The sequence below is a fragment of the Theropithecus gelada genome, chromosome 3 (assembly GCF_003255815.1).
Source record: "Theropithecus gelada isolate Dixy chromosome 3, Tgel_1.0, whole genome shotgun sequence".
Lineage (NCBI taxonomy): Eukaryota > Metazoa > Chordata > Mammalia > Primates > Cercopithecidae > Theropithecus > Theropithecus gelada.
Window position 1 is genome coordinate 80,178,251 of NC_037670.1, and position 12,988 is coordinate 80,191,238.

Here is a 12,988-nt window from a genome sequence, read left to right on the forward strand (position 1 = left end):
TGTCCCTCTGTCCCCATTCTCTGTCCCAGCCCTGTCCCTCTCTCCTCCTGCCCTGTCCCTTTGTCCCTCTGTCCCTGTCCCTCTGTCCCCACCCTGTCCTTCTGTCCCTCTGTCCCCACCCTGTCCCTGTCCCCACCCTGTCCCTCTGTCCTCCTGCCTTGTCCCTCTGTCCCCACCCTGTCCCTCTGTCCTAGCCCTATCCCTCTGTCCCTGCCCTGTCCCTCTGTCCCTATGTCCCTGTGCTGTCTCTCTGTCCCCCATCCCTCTGTCCCCATCCCTCTGTTCCCGTCCCTCTGTCCCCACCCTGTCCCTCTGTCCCCCATTTCTCTGTCCCTCTGCCCCGCCCTGTCCCTCTGTTCCCACTCTGTCCCTCTGTCCCTGCTCTGTCCCTCTGTGCCCACCAGTCTGTGCTCTGTGCTCATGGATTTTCCTCACAGGAACTTTCATTTTCACACAATGAATGGACGAGTGCAGCTCTGGGTGAGGGCAGGGCCCCACCTCTCAAAAGGACAACTCAGTCATTCCCAAGCCTTCCACAGCCCCTGCCAGATCCTCAGCCTGGAACCCTGGGCCAAGAATGCTCCCCAAAGCTCTCCAAGAAGGGCTGCCACCCCAGGGCCTGGGCAACACCGCCCATTCCCCCCGCACGGGTCTTCACTGGCCAGAAGCCATCCTGGGCTCCACTTGGCTCCTGGACATGAGAGCTGAACAGGGCCTTGAAGAGGCTCAGCCTGTTTCCCTATCACCCACACCTGTGTCCCCCACACCCATGTCCCCATATCCATGTCCCCCACACCCATGTCCCCCACACCCATGTCCCCCCCCACATCCGTGTCCCCCCACACCCATATCCCTGACACCTCCAGTTCCAGCCTTGCTCAGCACCATGGGCTGCACTGTGGCCTCAGGTCCCCTCGGAGCTTGACTGTACTTGGAGACAGCCCATGAGAGGAGGGCACACAGAGGGGCATCAGGCAGGCACAGAGGGGTCCACGTGAGGACACGGGGGAGGGGTCCATGTGAGGACACGGGGGAGGGCCCCGCCCCACCCGCAGCCCACAGCCCGCAGCCCGCAGAGACGCCCAGGAGGACCCGCCTGGCCAGGCCCTAGTCCTGGACTTCCCGCCTTCAGAACTGCGAGGAAGTAAACGCCTGTGGTTCAGTCCAAAGCCTGTGGTGTTTTGTCATGGCGGCTCCAGCAGATTAATACACATACCGCTTCAGATGTTACTATCAGGGCCACAAGGCCAAGGCTGGACCCCTTATCACCAGCAGCCCTGGGGTGTGGAAGAAGAAGCATGGTGGGTGGCAGAGCCAGGTCACACCACAAATTCCCCCACCCAGTGCCCCAGGCCTGTGCAAACCTGGGCAGAGCTGCCCGGCCCTTCCTTGACTGAACGGAGCCTCTGCCTGTAACCTGTGTGTGCAGATGCATTGATCTCCAGCGCCGGGGAGCGGCGTGTCTGTGGTGGAGCAGACAGACCACGCAGGGCCCAGGAGCAGGTGCCCAGTGGGTCCCATTTAGACACCCAGTGTGACTGTAACTGCTGGGTCTATGCTGATGCAAACTGCAAATCTCAGAAGAGTCCTGCAGGAGGGGCACAGACCACAGATATCGTGAGAGCAGACAGCAGCCTGGCTCAGAGGGGAGAGCTCAGAAGCCCAGGGTCCAGAGAAGACCAGGAAGTACCAAGCACCTTCCCAGGGGAGGGGCCCAGGCAATAAGGGGCTGTCCTTCTGACCGCAGCATCAAGTTGAACCAGCCCCGAAAACATGTATAAGACAATTGAACCAGAATGCCTAAACCCACGTCAATCTGAAAACACAAACCTACTGGAAGTTCACTTGCTAAAGTCTGTCCAGCGGGACCCTTCAGTGAACAGTCAACCTAATGACGCCTCTCTCAGGGGTGGGAGTGAAAAGTGCCTTCAAAGACCCTCTGTCCTGCACCTGCGAGGCCCCTGCACAGAGCAGCTGGGAGGTCCTCGCTGCTCCAGCCACTGGCAAAGCTTCTGGTGCCACTTCACTGCCCCAGATGTGCTTTTTAAAAAACCAACAACAGCAAATATGGTGAAAAAATCGCAGTCCCTAGGGCCAAGTCTAACTGCCTGTGTGCAGAGAATTCTGAGGCTGTATCGGAGTCTTAAGTGAAAAACCCACAGGGGCAGATGAGAAATCTCCTTTTGACTCTAACAAAGGTTCATTGAGAATTTGGCATGTTCCAGACACTGTGTGAAGTGCCAGAGATCTAGGGGGGAACAATTTGAACTCTCTCTTCCGAGAGCATAAATTTCAGACAGAAATCCAGACAAAAACAATTTGTGGCCATTTTCTTTCTTCTCACTAATAAGGTCTGTGTTTGCTATTTCCCAGGCAGCAATTTGCACATCTGAAAACTTGTCTTTCTCAGTCTCTGTTGCAGACAGGAATAGCCCGTGTCGTACTCTGGCAAGAGAGGGGTAGGTGGAAGTTTTGGGGTGGGATTGCTATAGACTCTCTTAAAAGGGGGACAAGCCCAACCAGCAGGCACCACTTTGCTCTTGGACCTTGTCTCTTGCTACTGCTTGAATGAATAAACAATGGCAGGAGCTCCAGCAGCCTCCATGAGGACGTGCGCACAGGGCCCAGTGCAGCAGAAACGTGGGGCTGCCAAGCCAGCCTGACACTCCCACCCCCAGGTTTATGAGTGAAAAATGCGTTTTCATAGAAGTGACTGTTCCTGGGGTTTCTATTGTAATAATCCACTCTTCTTTGGGAAATCAGCAGGTGAACTTGATCACCAGCGTAACACAAGTAAACAAATAAATCAAGCAGATGATTCTGCTTGGCCTAAATGCTGCAAAGGAAATGACCAGGACACAAAGCACTGAAGCAGGAGGAAGGCAGCTCGGACCGGAAGGTCCAAGCAAGGCTGTGCAGATGGTGAGGGCCCAGAAGCAGACAGGCTCTCCAGGCAGAGGTCTTGGCAGACCCAGAGGTTCTGAATCCTATCCAGCCACATGCCACCTGAGAAAGCTGCATCAACTAGACGGCACCTCATGCATGGCAGGGAGGTCAACAAAGTTGGAGTGGGAGAATCCCACAAGGCAGGGGCTTGTAGACCCGGGAAAAGATTGCAGATTTTATTCTTTAAGCAGTAAGAAGTCACTGGGAGGTGTTGTGAGAAAATGAGCTAGCCCAGGGGCTGCCCCTTGAACCCTGGCTGTTGTGTTGGCCAGGATACCTGCCAGGCCTGTGGATGCGGAAGGTGCTGCTCTCTGTATCTCTGCCCTCCCCACACTGGGAGTGGGCACTTCCTCTTTAGTTACAATGACAAATAACCGATCGAGGCCTATCCAGTGTCCCCTGGGGGCACGATGCCTCCAGCTGAGGACCACTGCATAACGTCTTCTGTAAAGAGAGAAAAGTCAGCAAAATGGCAGAGTGAAGGAGGGGACATTGGGCAAGTGCAGGGGCAGAGAATGTGGGGAGAAATGCAGATGTTCAAGACGCATCTTGGAGAAAATCCTGTGGAATTGACTGGTATGTTACATTATGTGGTTATTAAGGGGACAAGTCTCAAGGCACCTCAGAGGCAGGCCTTGTTCCAGCTACATTCCATGGCCAGGCGGGGCCTGCAGGCCTGTGTTCCATTCACACTCCGTGCCCAGGCAGGGCCTGCCTTGTGGGTGCTGGATTGTGGATGGGTCACATCTGTCATTTCCGGCCAGGTTAGGCCAGCTGGGCCGGTTGCCCACTGTGCACCTCTCCGGCCTTTGCAGGAGGAAGCCCAGTCGGCAGGATGCAGCTCCACACCAGGGACGGAGCCCCTGGCAAACATGTGGAGGAGCATTTTCCCTGCGAGCGGCCAGCCTGAACGGGAGGGCACGACGGGGGAGCAAGCCCGCGGTGTGCGATGCTGGTCATGTATTTGCCGCAGCTGCCAGCACACACATCCGCTAACCTGACCTCTAACTTCACAAACGCGCTCAGGCTGAAATGGAAGCACCGGCCTGGGCAGGTGAAGGGGCTGCAGGAGAATCCAGAGGTTCCTCGTAGGTACGTTGTGGTGTCCCACTCCTCGGGTTTTCACAGGGAGACATCAGGTAGCGGCCGGGCCTGAGGCTCCGGGGCCGGGTCTGGGCTGCAGAGATGCTCTGCGCTTCTCCGGCTGTATCCCACGCGTCCTCATCCCAAATCCCAGATGAGGGCGCTGTGGCCTTGGCCACACCGACACGGCGCCTGGGCTCGCATCTGGGTGGCGGGTTTTCCTGCTGCACCACCAGGGTGCCTTGGCGCTGGGGCTGCAGGATGCGCAGAGGACCGCGCGTGGTGGAGAAGCCAGCCCGGCCTGTTTGTGCGAGCGCCGCATCTAAGCCCGCAGGCTGCTCTGCTGGGAGCGGAGAGTGGGAAACAGCCTCTGGGTTGGTTCCCAGTGGTCCCAGCTGGGGGCAGAAATTCCAGCTGTCTCACAACAGATGAGTATTCTCAAGTCTGGGAAAGCAACACAGACCAGAAACGTACCGGGGGGAGGAAAACTCCCCCTGATAAGATGCAAAGAAGCCTAGAAAAAAAAAAAAAAAATGGCCCAAAAAGCAAGACCCGGTCGTTCAGGATAATTTCAGGATAAACCGCCCCAGCTCTTGGCAGATGTTAAGAAATACCTCCAAGAACTCGAAGGCAAGACACACCAGCTCCTAACAGAAACAGCACCCCTGCCCAACCGCACCCTGGAACGTTCCAGAAGACCTTGGCGGAGCCAAAGACGTCAGTCAGGGTGATGGATAACTCAGATCGCCAATATTTCCCATCAAAAGGAGCACTTAGTAATAATTCCACAGTCATGGGGAATACTTTGGGCAAAACTGGAGAAAAAGCCTTTGAGTTTCATGAGACTCACTATTGCCCACAATATAGACATCATATTAAATGCAGTAAAAGAGCAAAAAAATGGCTGGGCATGGGGCTCACACCTGTAATCCCAGCATTTTGGGAGGCCGAGGCAGGCGAATCATGAGGTCAGGAGTTTGAGACCAGCCTGACCAACATGGTGAAATCCTGTCTCTACTAAAAATACAAAAAAAAAAAAAAGAAAAAATAGCCAGGCATTGTGGTGTGTGCCTGTAATTCCAGCTGCTCAGGAGGCTGAGGCAGGATAATTGCTTGAAGCCGGGAGATGGAGGTTGCAGTGAGCCAAGATCACGCCACTGCACTCCAGTCTGGGTGACAGAGTGAGACTCTATCTCAAAAAAAAATAAAAATAAAAATAAAAATAAAAAAAAATAAAATTAAAATTAAAATGGTGGAGGGCAAAATAATTTAAAAAGTGAACAAACCTAAATGACTAGTTATTCTAACAGTAGGCAAACGTCACACTGCTATTATACATTTCCTGTAAAGAAGCTGTGCTCCATTGTGGTAAAAAATGTGCCTGTGGTTTATAAACACAATAAACCTTAAAATGCAAAGGGGTGCCATGGCCTTCATGTCAGTATCCCTCAAAGTGTCTAACTCCCCAGGTGATGGTTCCAGGAGCTGGGGGCCTTTGGGAGGTGATGAGGTCATGGAGTGGAGCCCCATGGGGGGATCTGTGCCCTTCTAGGAGGCCCCAGAGAGACCCTCACATCTTCCCCTGGGAGAGGTCTGTGAAATAAGAAGCAGTCCTCACGAGACACCAAACCCACGGGGCCTTGGTCTTGGACTTCAGCCCCCAGAGCAGAGAGACGAGTGTCTACAATTTGTAAGCCCCATCTGCTGTGGTTGTCACAGCTGCCGGGTGACCAAGGCAGAGGACAGAGGAAGCTGGATTTGCTGCACATCTGCTGCATCCAGGCCTCTTACGGTGCCTGCAGCATCCCTGTCCTCTGGGAAGAGCCCTTGCTGTGAGAAAGAGCCCTGACGCTCCAGCATGTGCTTTGCATAAAAGCTGCTGTCATCTTACAGACTCCACGAGTGACCAGCCCAGCCGCAGGCACTGAGTCAGGCCGCCAGGTTGCTGCCCCTCCCTGGGGCTGTGAGCAGGCGTCTGGCCACGGAGAATCCTGGACTCGCTGCCAACAGCCAGATGCTGCCTGCTGGGACCCGCCAGGAGTCCTGTTCCCAGCCTAGCAGAGGGGCCTGGCAGAGAGGCCCAAGCTGATAGTGGGGAGAAACAGAGATGAGGCCTGGGCCCTCACTCCCATCTCTGCTCCTTTGAACTGAGGTTTTGTCACTGGCAGTGAGGGTTCTGACTCACACATCTGCTTAAGTTGTGGCTGGGGCACTTAACATTTCATCTGAAGTTTTCTGAATGTCAGCCAAAGGCTGTCAGCTCAGCATCTAGAGCCCTTCAAGTCTCGTAGGAATCCACAAATACAAGTTGTAGAGAAAGGAGGCCCAAAGAGAAAAAGTGTCAAAGGACATCATAATAAATGGTCTCAAACAAAAACTTCTAAAGACTCTTTTCCCACCATAGTACCCTGACTCATAATGAACAAGAAGAAGGGAATTTTGCTGAGCTTGGTGCTTCAGGAACGCCTAGAAAGGAAAGAGGCATCTGCCGGTGGTGCTTGCACCTGAGGGGCAGCTCCTGCAGACAGGTCCCGAGAGCTGGCCGCCATGGAAACAACCACCGGGCTGAACTGAGACCTGAGACACGAGGTCTCCTTGCTCCACGGGCACCCGGGGACCCGCCCCTGCATGCCCCAGTGTTCCTCAGTTGGAAGCCGCATCTCTCCAACCTCTGCCTTCATCTGTTATTCTCATCCTCAAACAAGGCCTTCTGGCCTGCCTCCCTCCCACGGCCGCCCCAGCCCCTTCTCATTCTGTTCTTCGCAAAGCCGCCAGAAGGTCCTTTAAACTGTGAGCGCTTCAACACAGTGGGATCCTCCCAGGCCTGTGGCACAGCACCCACCACCCCCAGCACTCAGGCCCAGCCTCCGGCCCTGCACCAGGCTCTGCTGCCCCCTGGTCTCCCACCCCGCAGGCTAGCATTCACTTCTCTCCAAGACCTCAGCTCAGCAGACGTTTCACCCTCCAGGAAGCTTCCAGAGCATTCCCTGCTGAGCGTTTACTGCCCTCTTCTCCTGGACATGCTGGGCGGCCCATTCCTGCAGCTGAGCCTACTCTGTGGTCGGGACAGACATTTTCATTTGCCCCACTGTCTGGGGCAGACCCAGGGGTGGGGACAGTGGCTCTTGTCCCTGCGTCCGCAGGGCTGCACACAGCAGACAGGGGGCTGGCAGCCTTCCCAGAGGGGGCGCCCATGAGGGAGGAAGACCCCCGGGGTTCTGTGCGGGGCCCAGGGATGGAGTGCATGGCAGCACTGAGCTGCAGCCTCGGCCCAAAGGACTCACATAACACAGGCACACGACACAGAGCACAGACACGTGCATGCACAGGCACACTCACAGGCCATGGACATGCACACACAGAAACCACAGATGCACGCACACAGATCAGACACACACATGCAAACACAGCATAGATGTGTGCACACAGATCAGACACACACATGCAAACACACACACCACAGATGTGCACACACACAGAGATCACACATGCACACACATGCCTACACATTCACACACACAGAAATCAGAGATCATACGCATACAGAGATAGAGATCATGCACACATGCATACACATGCACAGAGATCACACACACGCATGTGCACATGCACACACACAGCCTCCTGCCTTCCGATCTTCCTTTTCATGACGACCTGCAGCACTAAGAGTCGGGGAGATGAAGAGAGGCCTAGAGGACAGCGTGCAGAGGGGAGGGAGGGCGCTGCCACCGCACTGGGACACAGCAAGCCGGAGGCAGCCACTGCCCTGGGAGCAAGAGGAGGTGTGACCCCGTGGGGTCAGGGCTGAGGAGCCGGACACCATCAGTGCCTTTGGTGACTACCGCACATACAGCTGTCCCAGGAAAGCGGGAAACAGGAAATGTGAAAAACAGACCTGTTTGAAAAACAGACCTTGCTGACTCCTAGCCAAGGAGGGAGGTGCCGGGCAGCTGGCAATGGGCACAGAGCACCCTCGAGTCTCTCACATCCCAAACTGGGCTGGGCCCCAGGGCAGGGCACCCACAGCAGAAGCTGAGCACGCGGAGGCTGCACGAGGCACCGGATCATATGCATGCACAGAGATCATACACACACAGAGATCACAGACACACACGCACAGGCACCGGCTGCGTGGCCCTGCGCACCCTCTGGGCTCCCCGCTCTCGGTGGCATCTCTGGTGTCGAAGCTTGCCCTGAGTCTCAGAACCTCCAGGTGTTCCTGGCCTGGCCCTGGGAGATGCTGTGATGCCTCCTCTGGTCCCCACTCCTCAGGGCTTGTAGGCGGCACTGGCGAGTCTGTATCTGAGCAGGTCCATGCTGTCAGGCTCCATCAGAACAAGCCATGGATTTGCAGGCAGAAGCCCGGCCGTCGGCCTTGCTCCGTGAACTTAGAAAAGTTGTTGAGCAAACAGAGCCTCAGAATCTCCTGAAAATGAGGATTGTTCTCAAAGTTGTTGACTAAAATCAGATCCGAGTTCACTAAGCCCATCAAGTTAGTTTCACTGGCTCATAAAGTTAGAAAGTCGTCTCGGGAGTGGATGCGCCCTCCCGGGGCTGGCTGTGTCCCTCTGAGATGCAGCCTGGCACCCGGCTCCAGGCTCACTTCCCTAACCGTGTAAAGAAATGGTCTCATCTCACCAGAGGGCACCAGGGCCCCTTCCAGATTTGGGAAGGGGGCTTGGGAACCACCGTCTCTGCTTCAGTAGGTGGTGAGTCTGGTGAGCATCTCATTCCAGCTGCTTAGGCCATCAGCCTTGGAGCCTTTCTTGGCCCCTCTCTTTCTCTAATAAAGTTCACTTAACCAATTAGAAATCATGCTGATTCTACCTTCAAAACTACTGTGCATGATTTTGGGGACTGCATCCCACAGCATTTCAGAGTGAGCATTAAGGAACAAGACACATTGTACAAGGTGAAACTAACAAGAGTCAGAAGGAGAAGACAGGTGCCCTGGCCTGTGCCCCCTTCCCGTGTGGCCATGGACGGCGTCTCCTGGCAAAGAGGTGGGACCACGGGGACAAGAGAAACACTAACAGTGTGATTCCCACGTCTTCAGTGAGCTTGTCTGCAGCCCTCCCGGGGAGAAGCTCATTCTCCAGGCACCCAGCGTGAGGCACTGGCTCTAGGTGGCTCGTGACAGCTCTGCTCACGGCCTCTGCCCTCTGCTCGTCACCAAACCCAAACCAGGGCGTTTCACTCTTCAGCTTAAGATAGCAAAGCCTTCCTTCTCCACCCACAGGATAAGCCACAGTCTTCACAGTGGCCTGGGACGCCCTGGAGGGCCCAACTGCGCTGTGCCCTGGCCCCTCCTCTTCCTGCTGCTCCCTGCCCTCCCAGCTCGGGGTCTCCCTGCCGCAGCCTTTGCGTGCCTCTTCCCTCTGCTGGCAAGTCTCCTCCACAGCTCTGTGCACGCCACACGCCTCTGATCCCCCAACCACCTGGTCTAACACCGCACCCAGCTCACCCCACCACCCGCCGATCCCCCGACCACGGGGTTTAACACCGCACCCGGCTCATGTCACCCCTTGTTTAGCACCACACCCAGCTCACCCCACCACCCTCTGATTCCCCGGGGCCCTCACCCTGTTCAACTTCTTTTTCTGTAACACGTATCATCTTCCAGCATTTGATGTGATGTTCTTATTAATGATGCTTATCGTTAACTGATTGCCACCTGTCCCTCCACACCCACCCGACTAGAAGGGAAGTTCCCTGGGGCAGGGTCTCTGTTTGGCTCACTGAGGCATTGCCAGAGCCTAGAACAGTGCCCTGAAAATACCAGTCCTCAATAAATGTGTGTTCAAGGAATGAGAGATTAGACAAGTGCTGACTGACACACTCCCGCGTGTCAGGAACCATGCTGGGCCCTGGATGAGAGCTGGACTTTAAAAACAATACTACGAGCAGATGAGCCGCGGCCTGTGCCGTCAGGACCCCCTGGTCTCAGGGAGGCATGGATCTGTGTCGCTCATGAGGACAGGGCTTATTCACAGAGCTGGGCGTGGGACCCCTGGGGCCTGTTCCTCCGTCATCTGCTGACCATTTCCAGCAAGGACGGTCAGCAGCATCGCATCTGCTAACGAGCAAGCAGGGGAAGGGCGCTCTGTGTGCTTCGGACTCTTCCCAGATGTGGAAGATCTGCCCTCCCAGAGAAAACCCAGCTCATCAGCCTGCAAACCACAGACGTGCAGGGCCCCACAGGGCCCCACATCTGGAGGTGATGTCATTGTGTTTGTGCCCCCTAACCCAGTGATGTCAGGCCTGCTACGTCCAAAGTCCAAGCCACAGCTGACCTGCCATGACCTCCTTAGCCATTCTTAGGGAGAAGTTGTGACCCCACATGAGACCCAGAGATGGAAGAGGCAGAGCAGGCTCAGGCTTAGTCATTTGTTTACCAGGGTCTAAACATGGTGCTGGGGAAATAGGCCCGAAATCCAAACAAGCCTCCTCCCGGCTGCCCTTCCTGTCCAACGCTCCACCCAAAGGTGCCCAAGCCTCCCAGACGCTGCCCGTGGTGCCAGCTCCCTTCAGGACACCCGTTCTTCCACCTCCACTCAGAGGACCCTCCTGCACTGGCCCTGGTTGTGTCATGAGGCTTGGATTACAAATGTAAATATGCACATACAGAGAAGTGTCTACTACATATGAACATACCTCTATAAATATTTATCAGTTTATATTATAATATTTGCATAAACATGTACTATGTAAATATGTACTTTAAAATAATTACCTGGGTGATTAGATAACTGTCTGGTCCAGTGCACAGCAGACCCAGGGCCCCGGGTATAGGCAGGCATATTCCTCCTCCTCCCTGAACACCCCCGGGATTCCCCAGGTGCCTTTCGAGAAAGAGGGAAGGTTTGGGTTTGCCAGGGATGGGCGCGGCCTCTTCAGCTCAGCAAAGCTGGGGAAGGCTTCACCACGCACTTGGTCTCAGAGCTGGGCCTTCCGAGATAAATGAGGTTTTGTCCGCTGAGTATGTGGAGTGGGTGGAGGGTGTCCCTGGCAGACATGGCCAAGTGTGGAAGGCCCCTGAGGCCTCGGGAAATGGAACCAGCTGGGCGGCAGAAGGGTCAAGGCCAAGCTGCAATGTCCCTTGTACTCACTCTTTGGACTCAGCAGATGTGAAGCAGGGAATCTGTGTAATTTGTTTTGCTTTTTAGAATGATCATGTGGGCAGCAGAGTGGAGAATGGTTGGGAGCACAAGGTTCAGAGAGGTAGGAGGCAGTGGTCGGAGGACGCGAGGCACTGGTCGGAAAGACAGGGGAGCACTTTCTGCAGCCAGACAGGAAAGGTGGCATTCACTGCAATGAACGTGGGTTCGGAGGAGTAATACGAAGACTATGACATAATTTAAAACATGCAGGGATAGATTTCTATACCCAGGAGTGGATGTGCAGAACTGACCTCTGCTGTTATTTTCTATAAGCCAACAACACCCTTTGCATGAGTGGAAACCCACTTCAATCCCTGCAGATCCTGTCCCCGCATTCAACCAGGGTCATGCCAGGCGCCCAGGATCGCAGCCAGCATGACGAGTCAGGGAGAGCGTCCTCCCCACCCGCCCACGCAGGACGCTCTCAGCTGCCCCCGGGCCTGTCGCTTTGGGCCTCCAGGGTTCTCTCTGCTCCCTGGACAGCCCCTCTCATTTCCCACCCAGAGGCTCCCATTTCTTCTAGGCCAGTCTGCTCCTCGCTTGGCCCTCTGCCTCCTCTGCCTTGTACCTTCTCCTAAAGCGCTCTAAACTCTCATAACGATCTAGGCTTTTGGAAAATCACAGGCAAGAGGAAAAAAAAAGCAGGACTCGTGAGCTCTGGGCCGGCTGTTTTCTCCCCTGTGGTGCTGAAGTGGAGTCGGCCACCTGCTTACAAGGACGGCGTGAGAAGGGAAAGGGGTGAAGCAGGAACATGCGTGAACCCAACAGAACAGAGGGGATGAGGACCATGAGAATAACGGACGATTTACTGGGCACCGCGCTAAGTATCCCACAACCATGTCATTGAATCTGAAAATAATCCTAGACTAGAAATCCTCATCCTTACAGACGACATAACCAAAGTTCAGAGAGGCTAAGCAACTTGCCGAGAGTCACGCAGCAAATGGAGGCTGTGTGGGGTCTACGCAGCTGAGTGCCTGCCCTGTGCAAGCTGGGGTCTCGCTGCCCTGTCAGGTCGCTCTAGGAGGTCAGCCCACCAGGCACCAGGCGGCCGCAGGGGCCCAGGTTCAAGGCCCTTCCCTGCTCCTCCCCTGGGGTCTCCAGTGTGCTGGAATCTCCATCTTCTCACCATAACCTCACCCCATCTCTGGATTCTTCCCAAGGGCAACCCATGGGTAATATCAGTACAAGAAATGTCACCAGAAGGAATTAAGAAAAACCATAAAACAAGATTTTAAGGAAGAAAGTGAATTTCCCACACCAAACCCCGGTATTACTGAACTGCTTTTTGATGATGAGCCACCATCTGCTAAGTTCTCATCAAATTAGATGCCACAGGTCCCGTCTACCAAGGCGAGCTGGGGAGACCCCTGTGCCATCCAGAGAGCCAAGGTGCTGCTCCTCTCCCAGCCCCATGCGGTGGCGCCTTCCCAGACACAGGAGCAGACGGGGCCATTGGCACACCTGGGAGCACCCTTGGCCTTGGTGGCCTGCTTCTGGGTTCCCTGGATTTTCCACCAAATCGGCCAGGCTGGGGCTGCCATCGGACCCATACCTTCTGCACACAGACGCTGCCTGACGTGGTGCCCGACTCTCCAACGTGTCAGGTAGAGAGAACGTGACAGACGCGAGTGTGGGGTTGTTCTGACGGTCTGAATAAGCTACCATACCTCCTTAGACCCCCCTAGGAAGCAAATGGACTTGTTCTTTGTGTTTTCACTATCAGAAAAATACATTGTAACCAGACTGGACAACAGGGTCATGCAACCTGTTCAAATTGTAGACAGAAGGTGTTACAA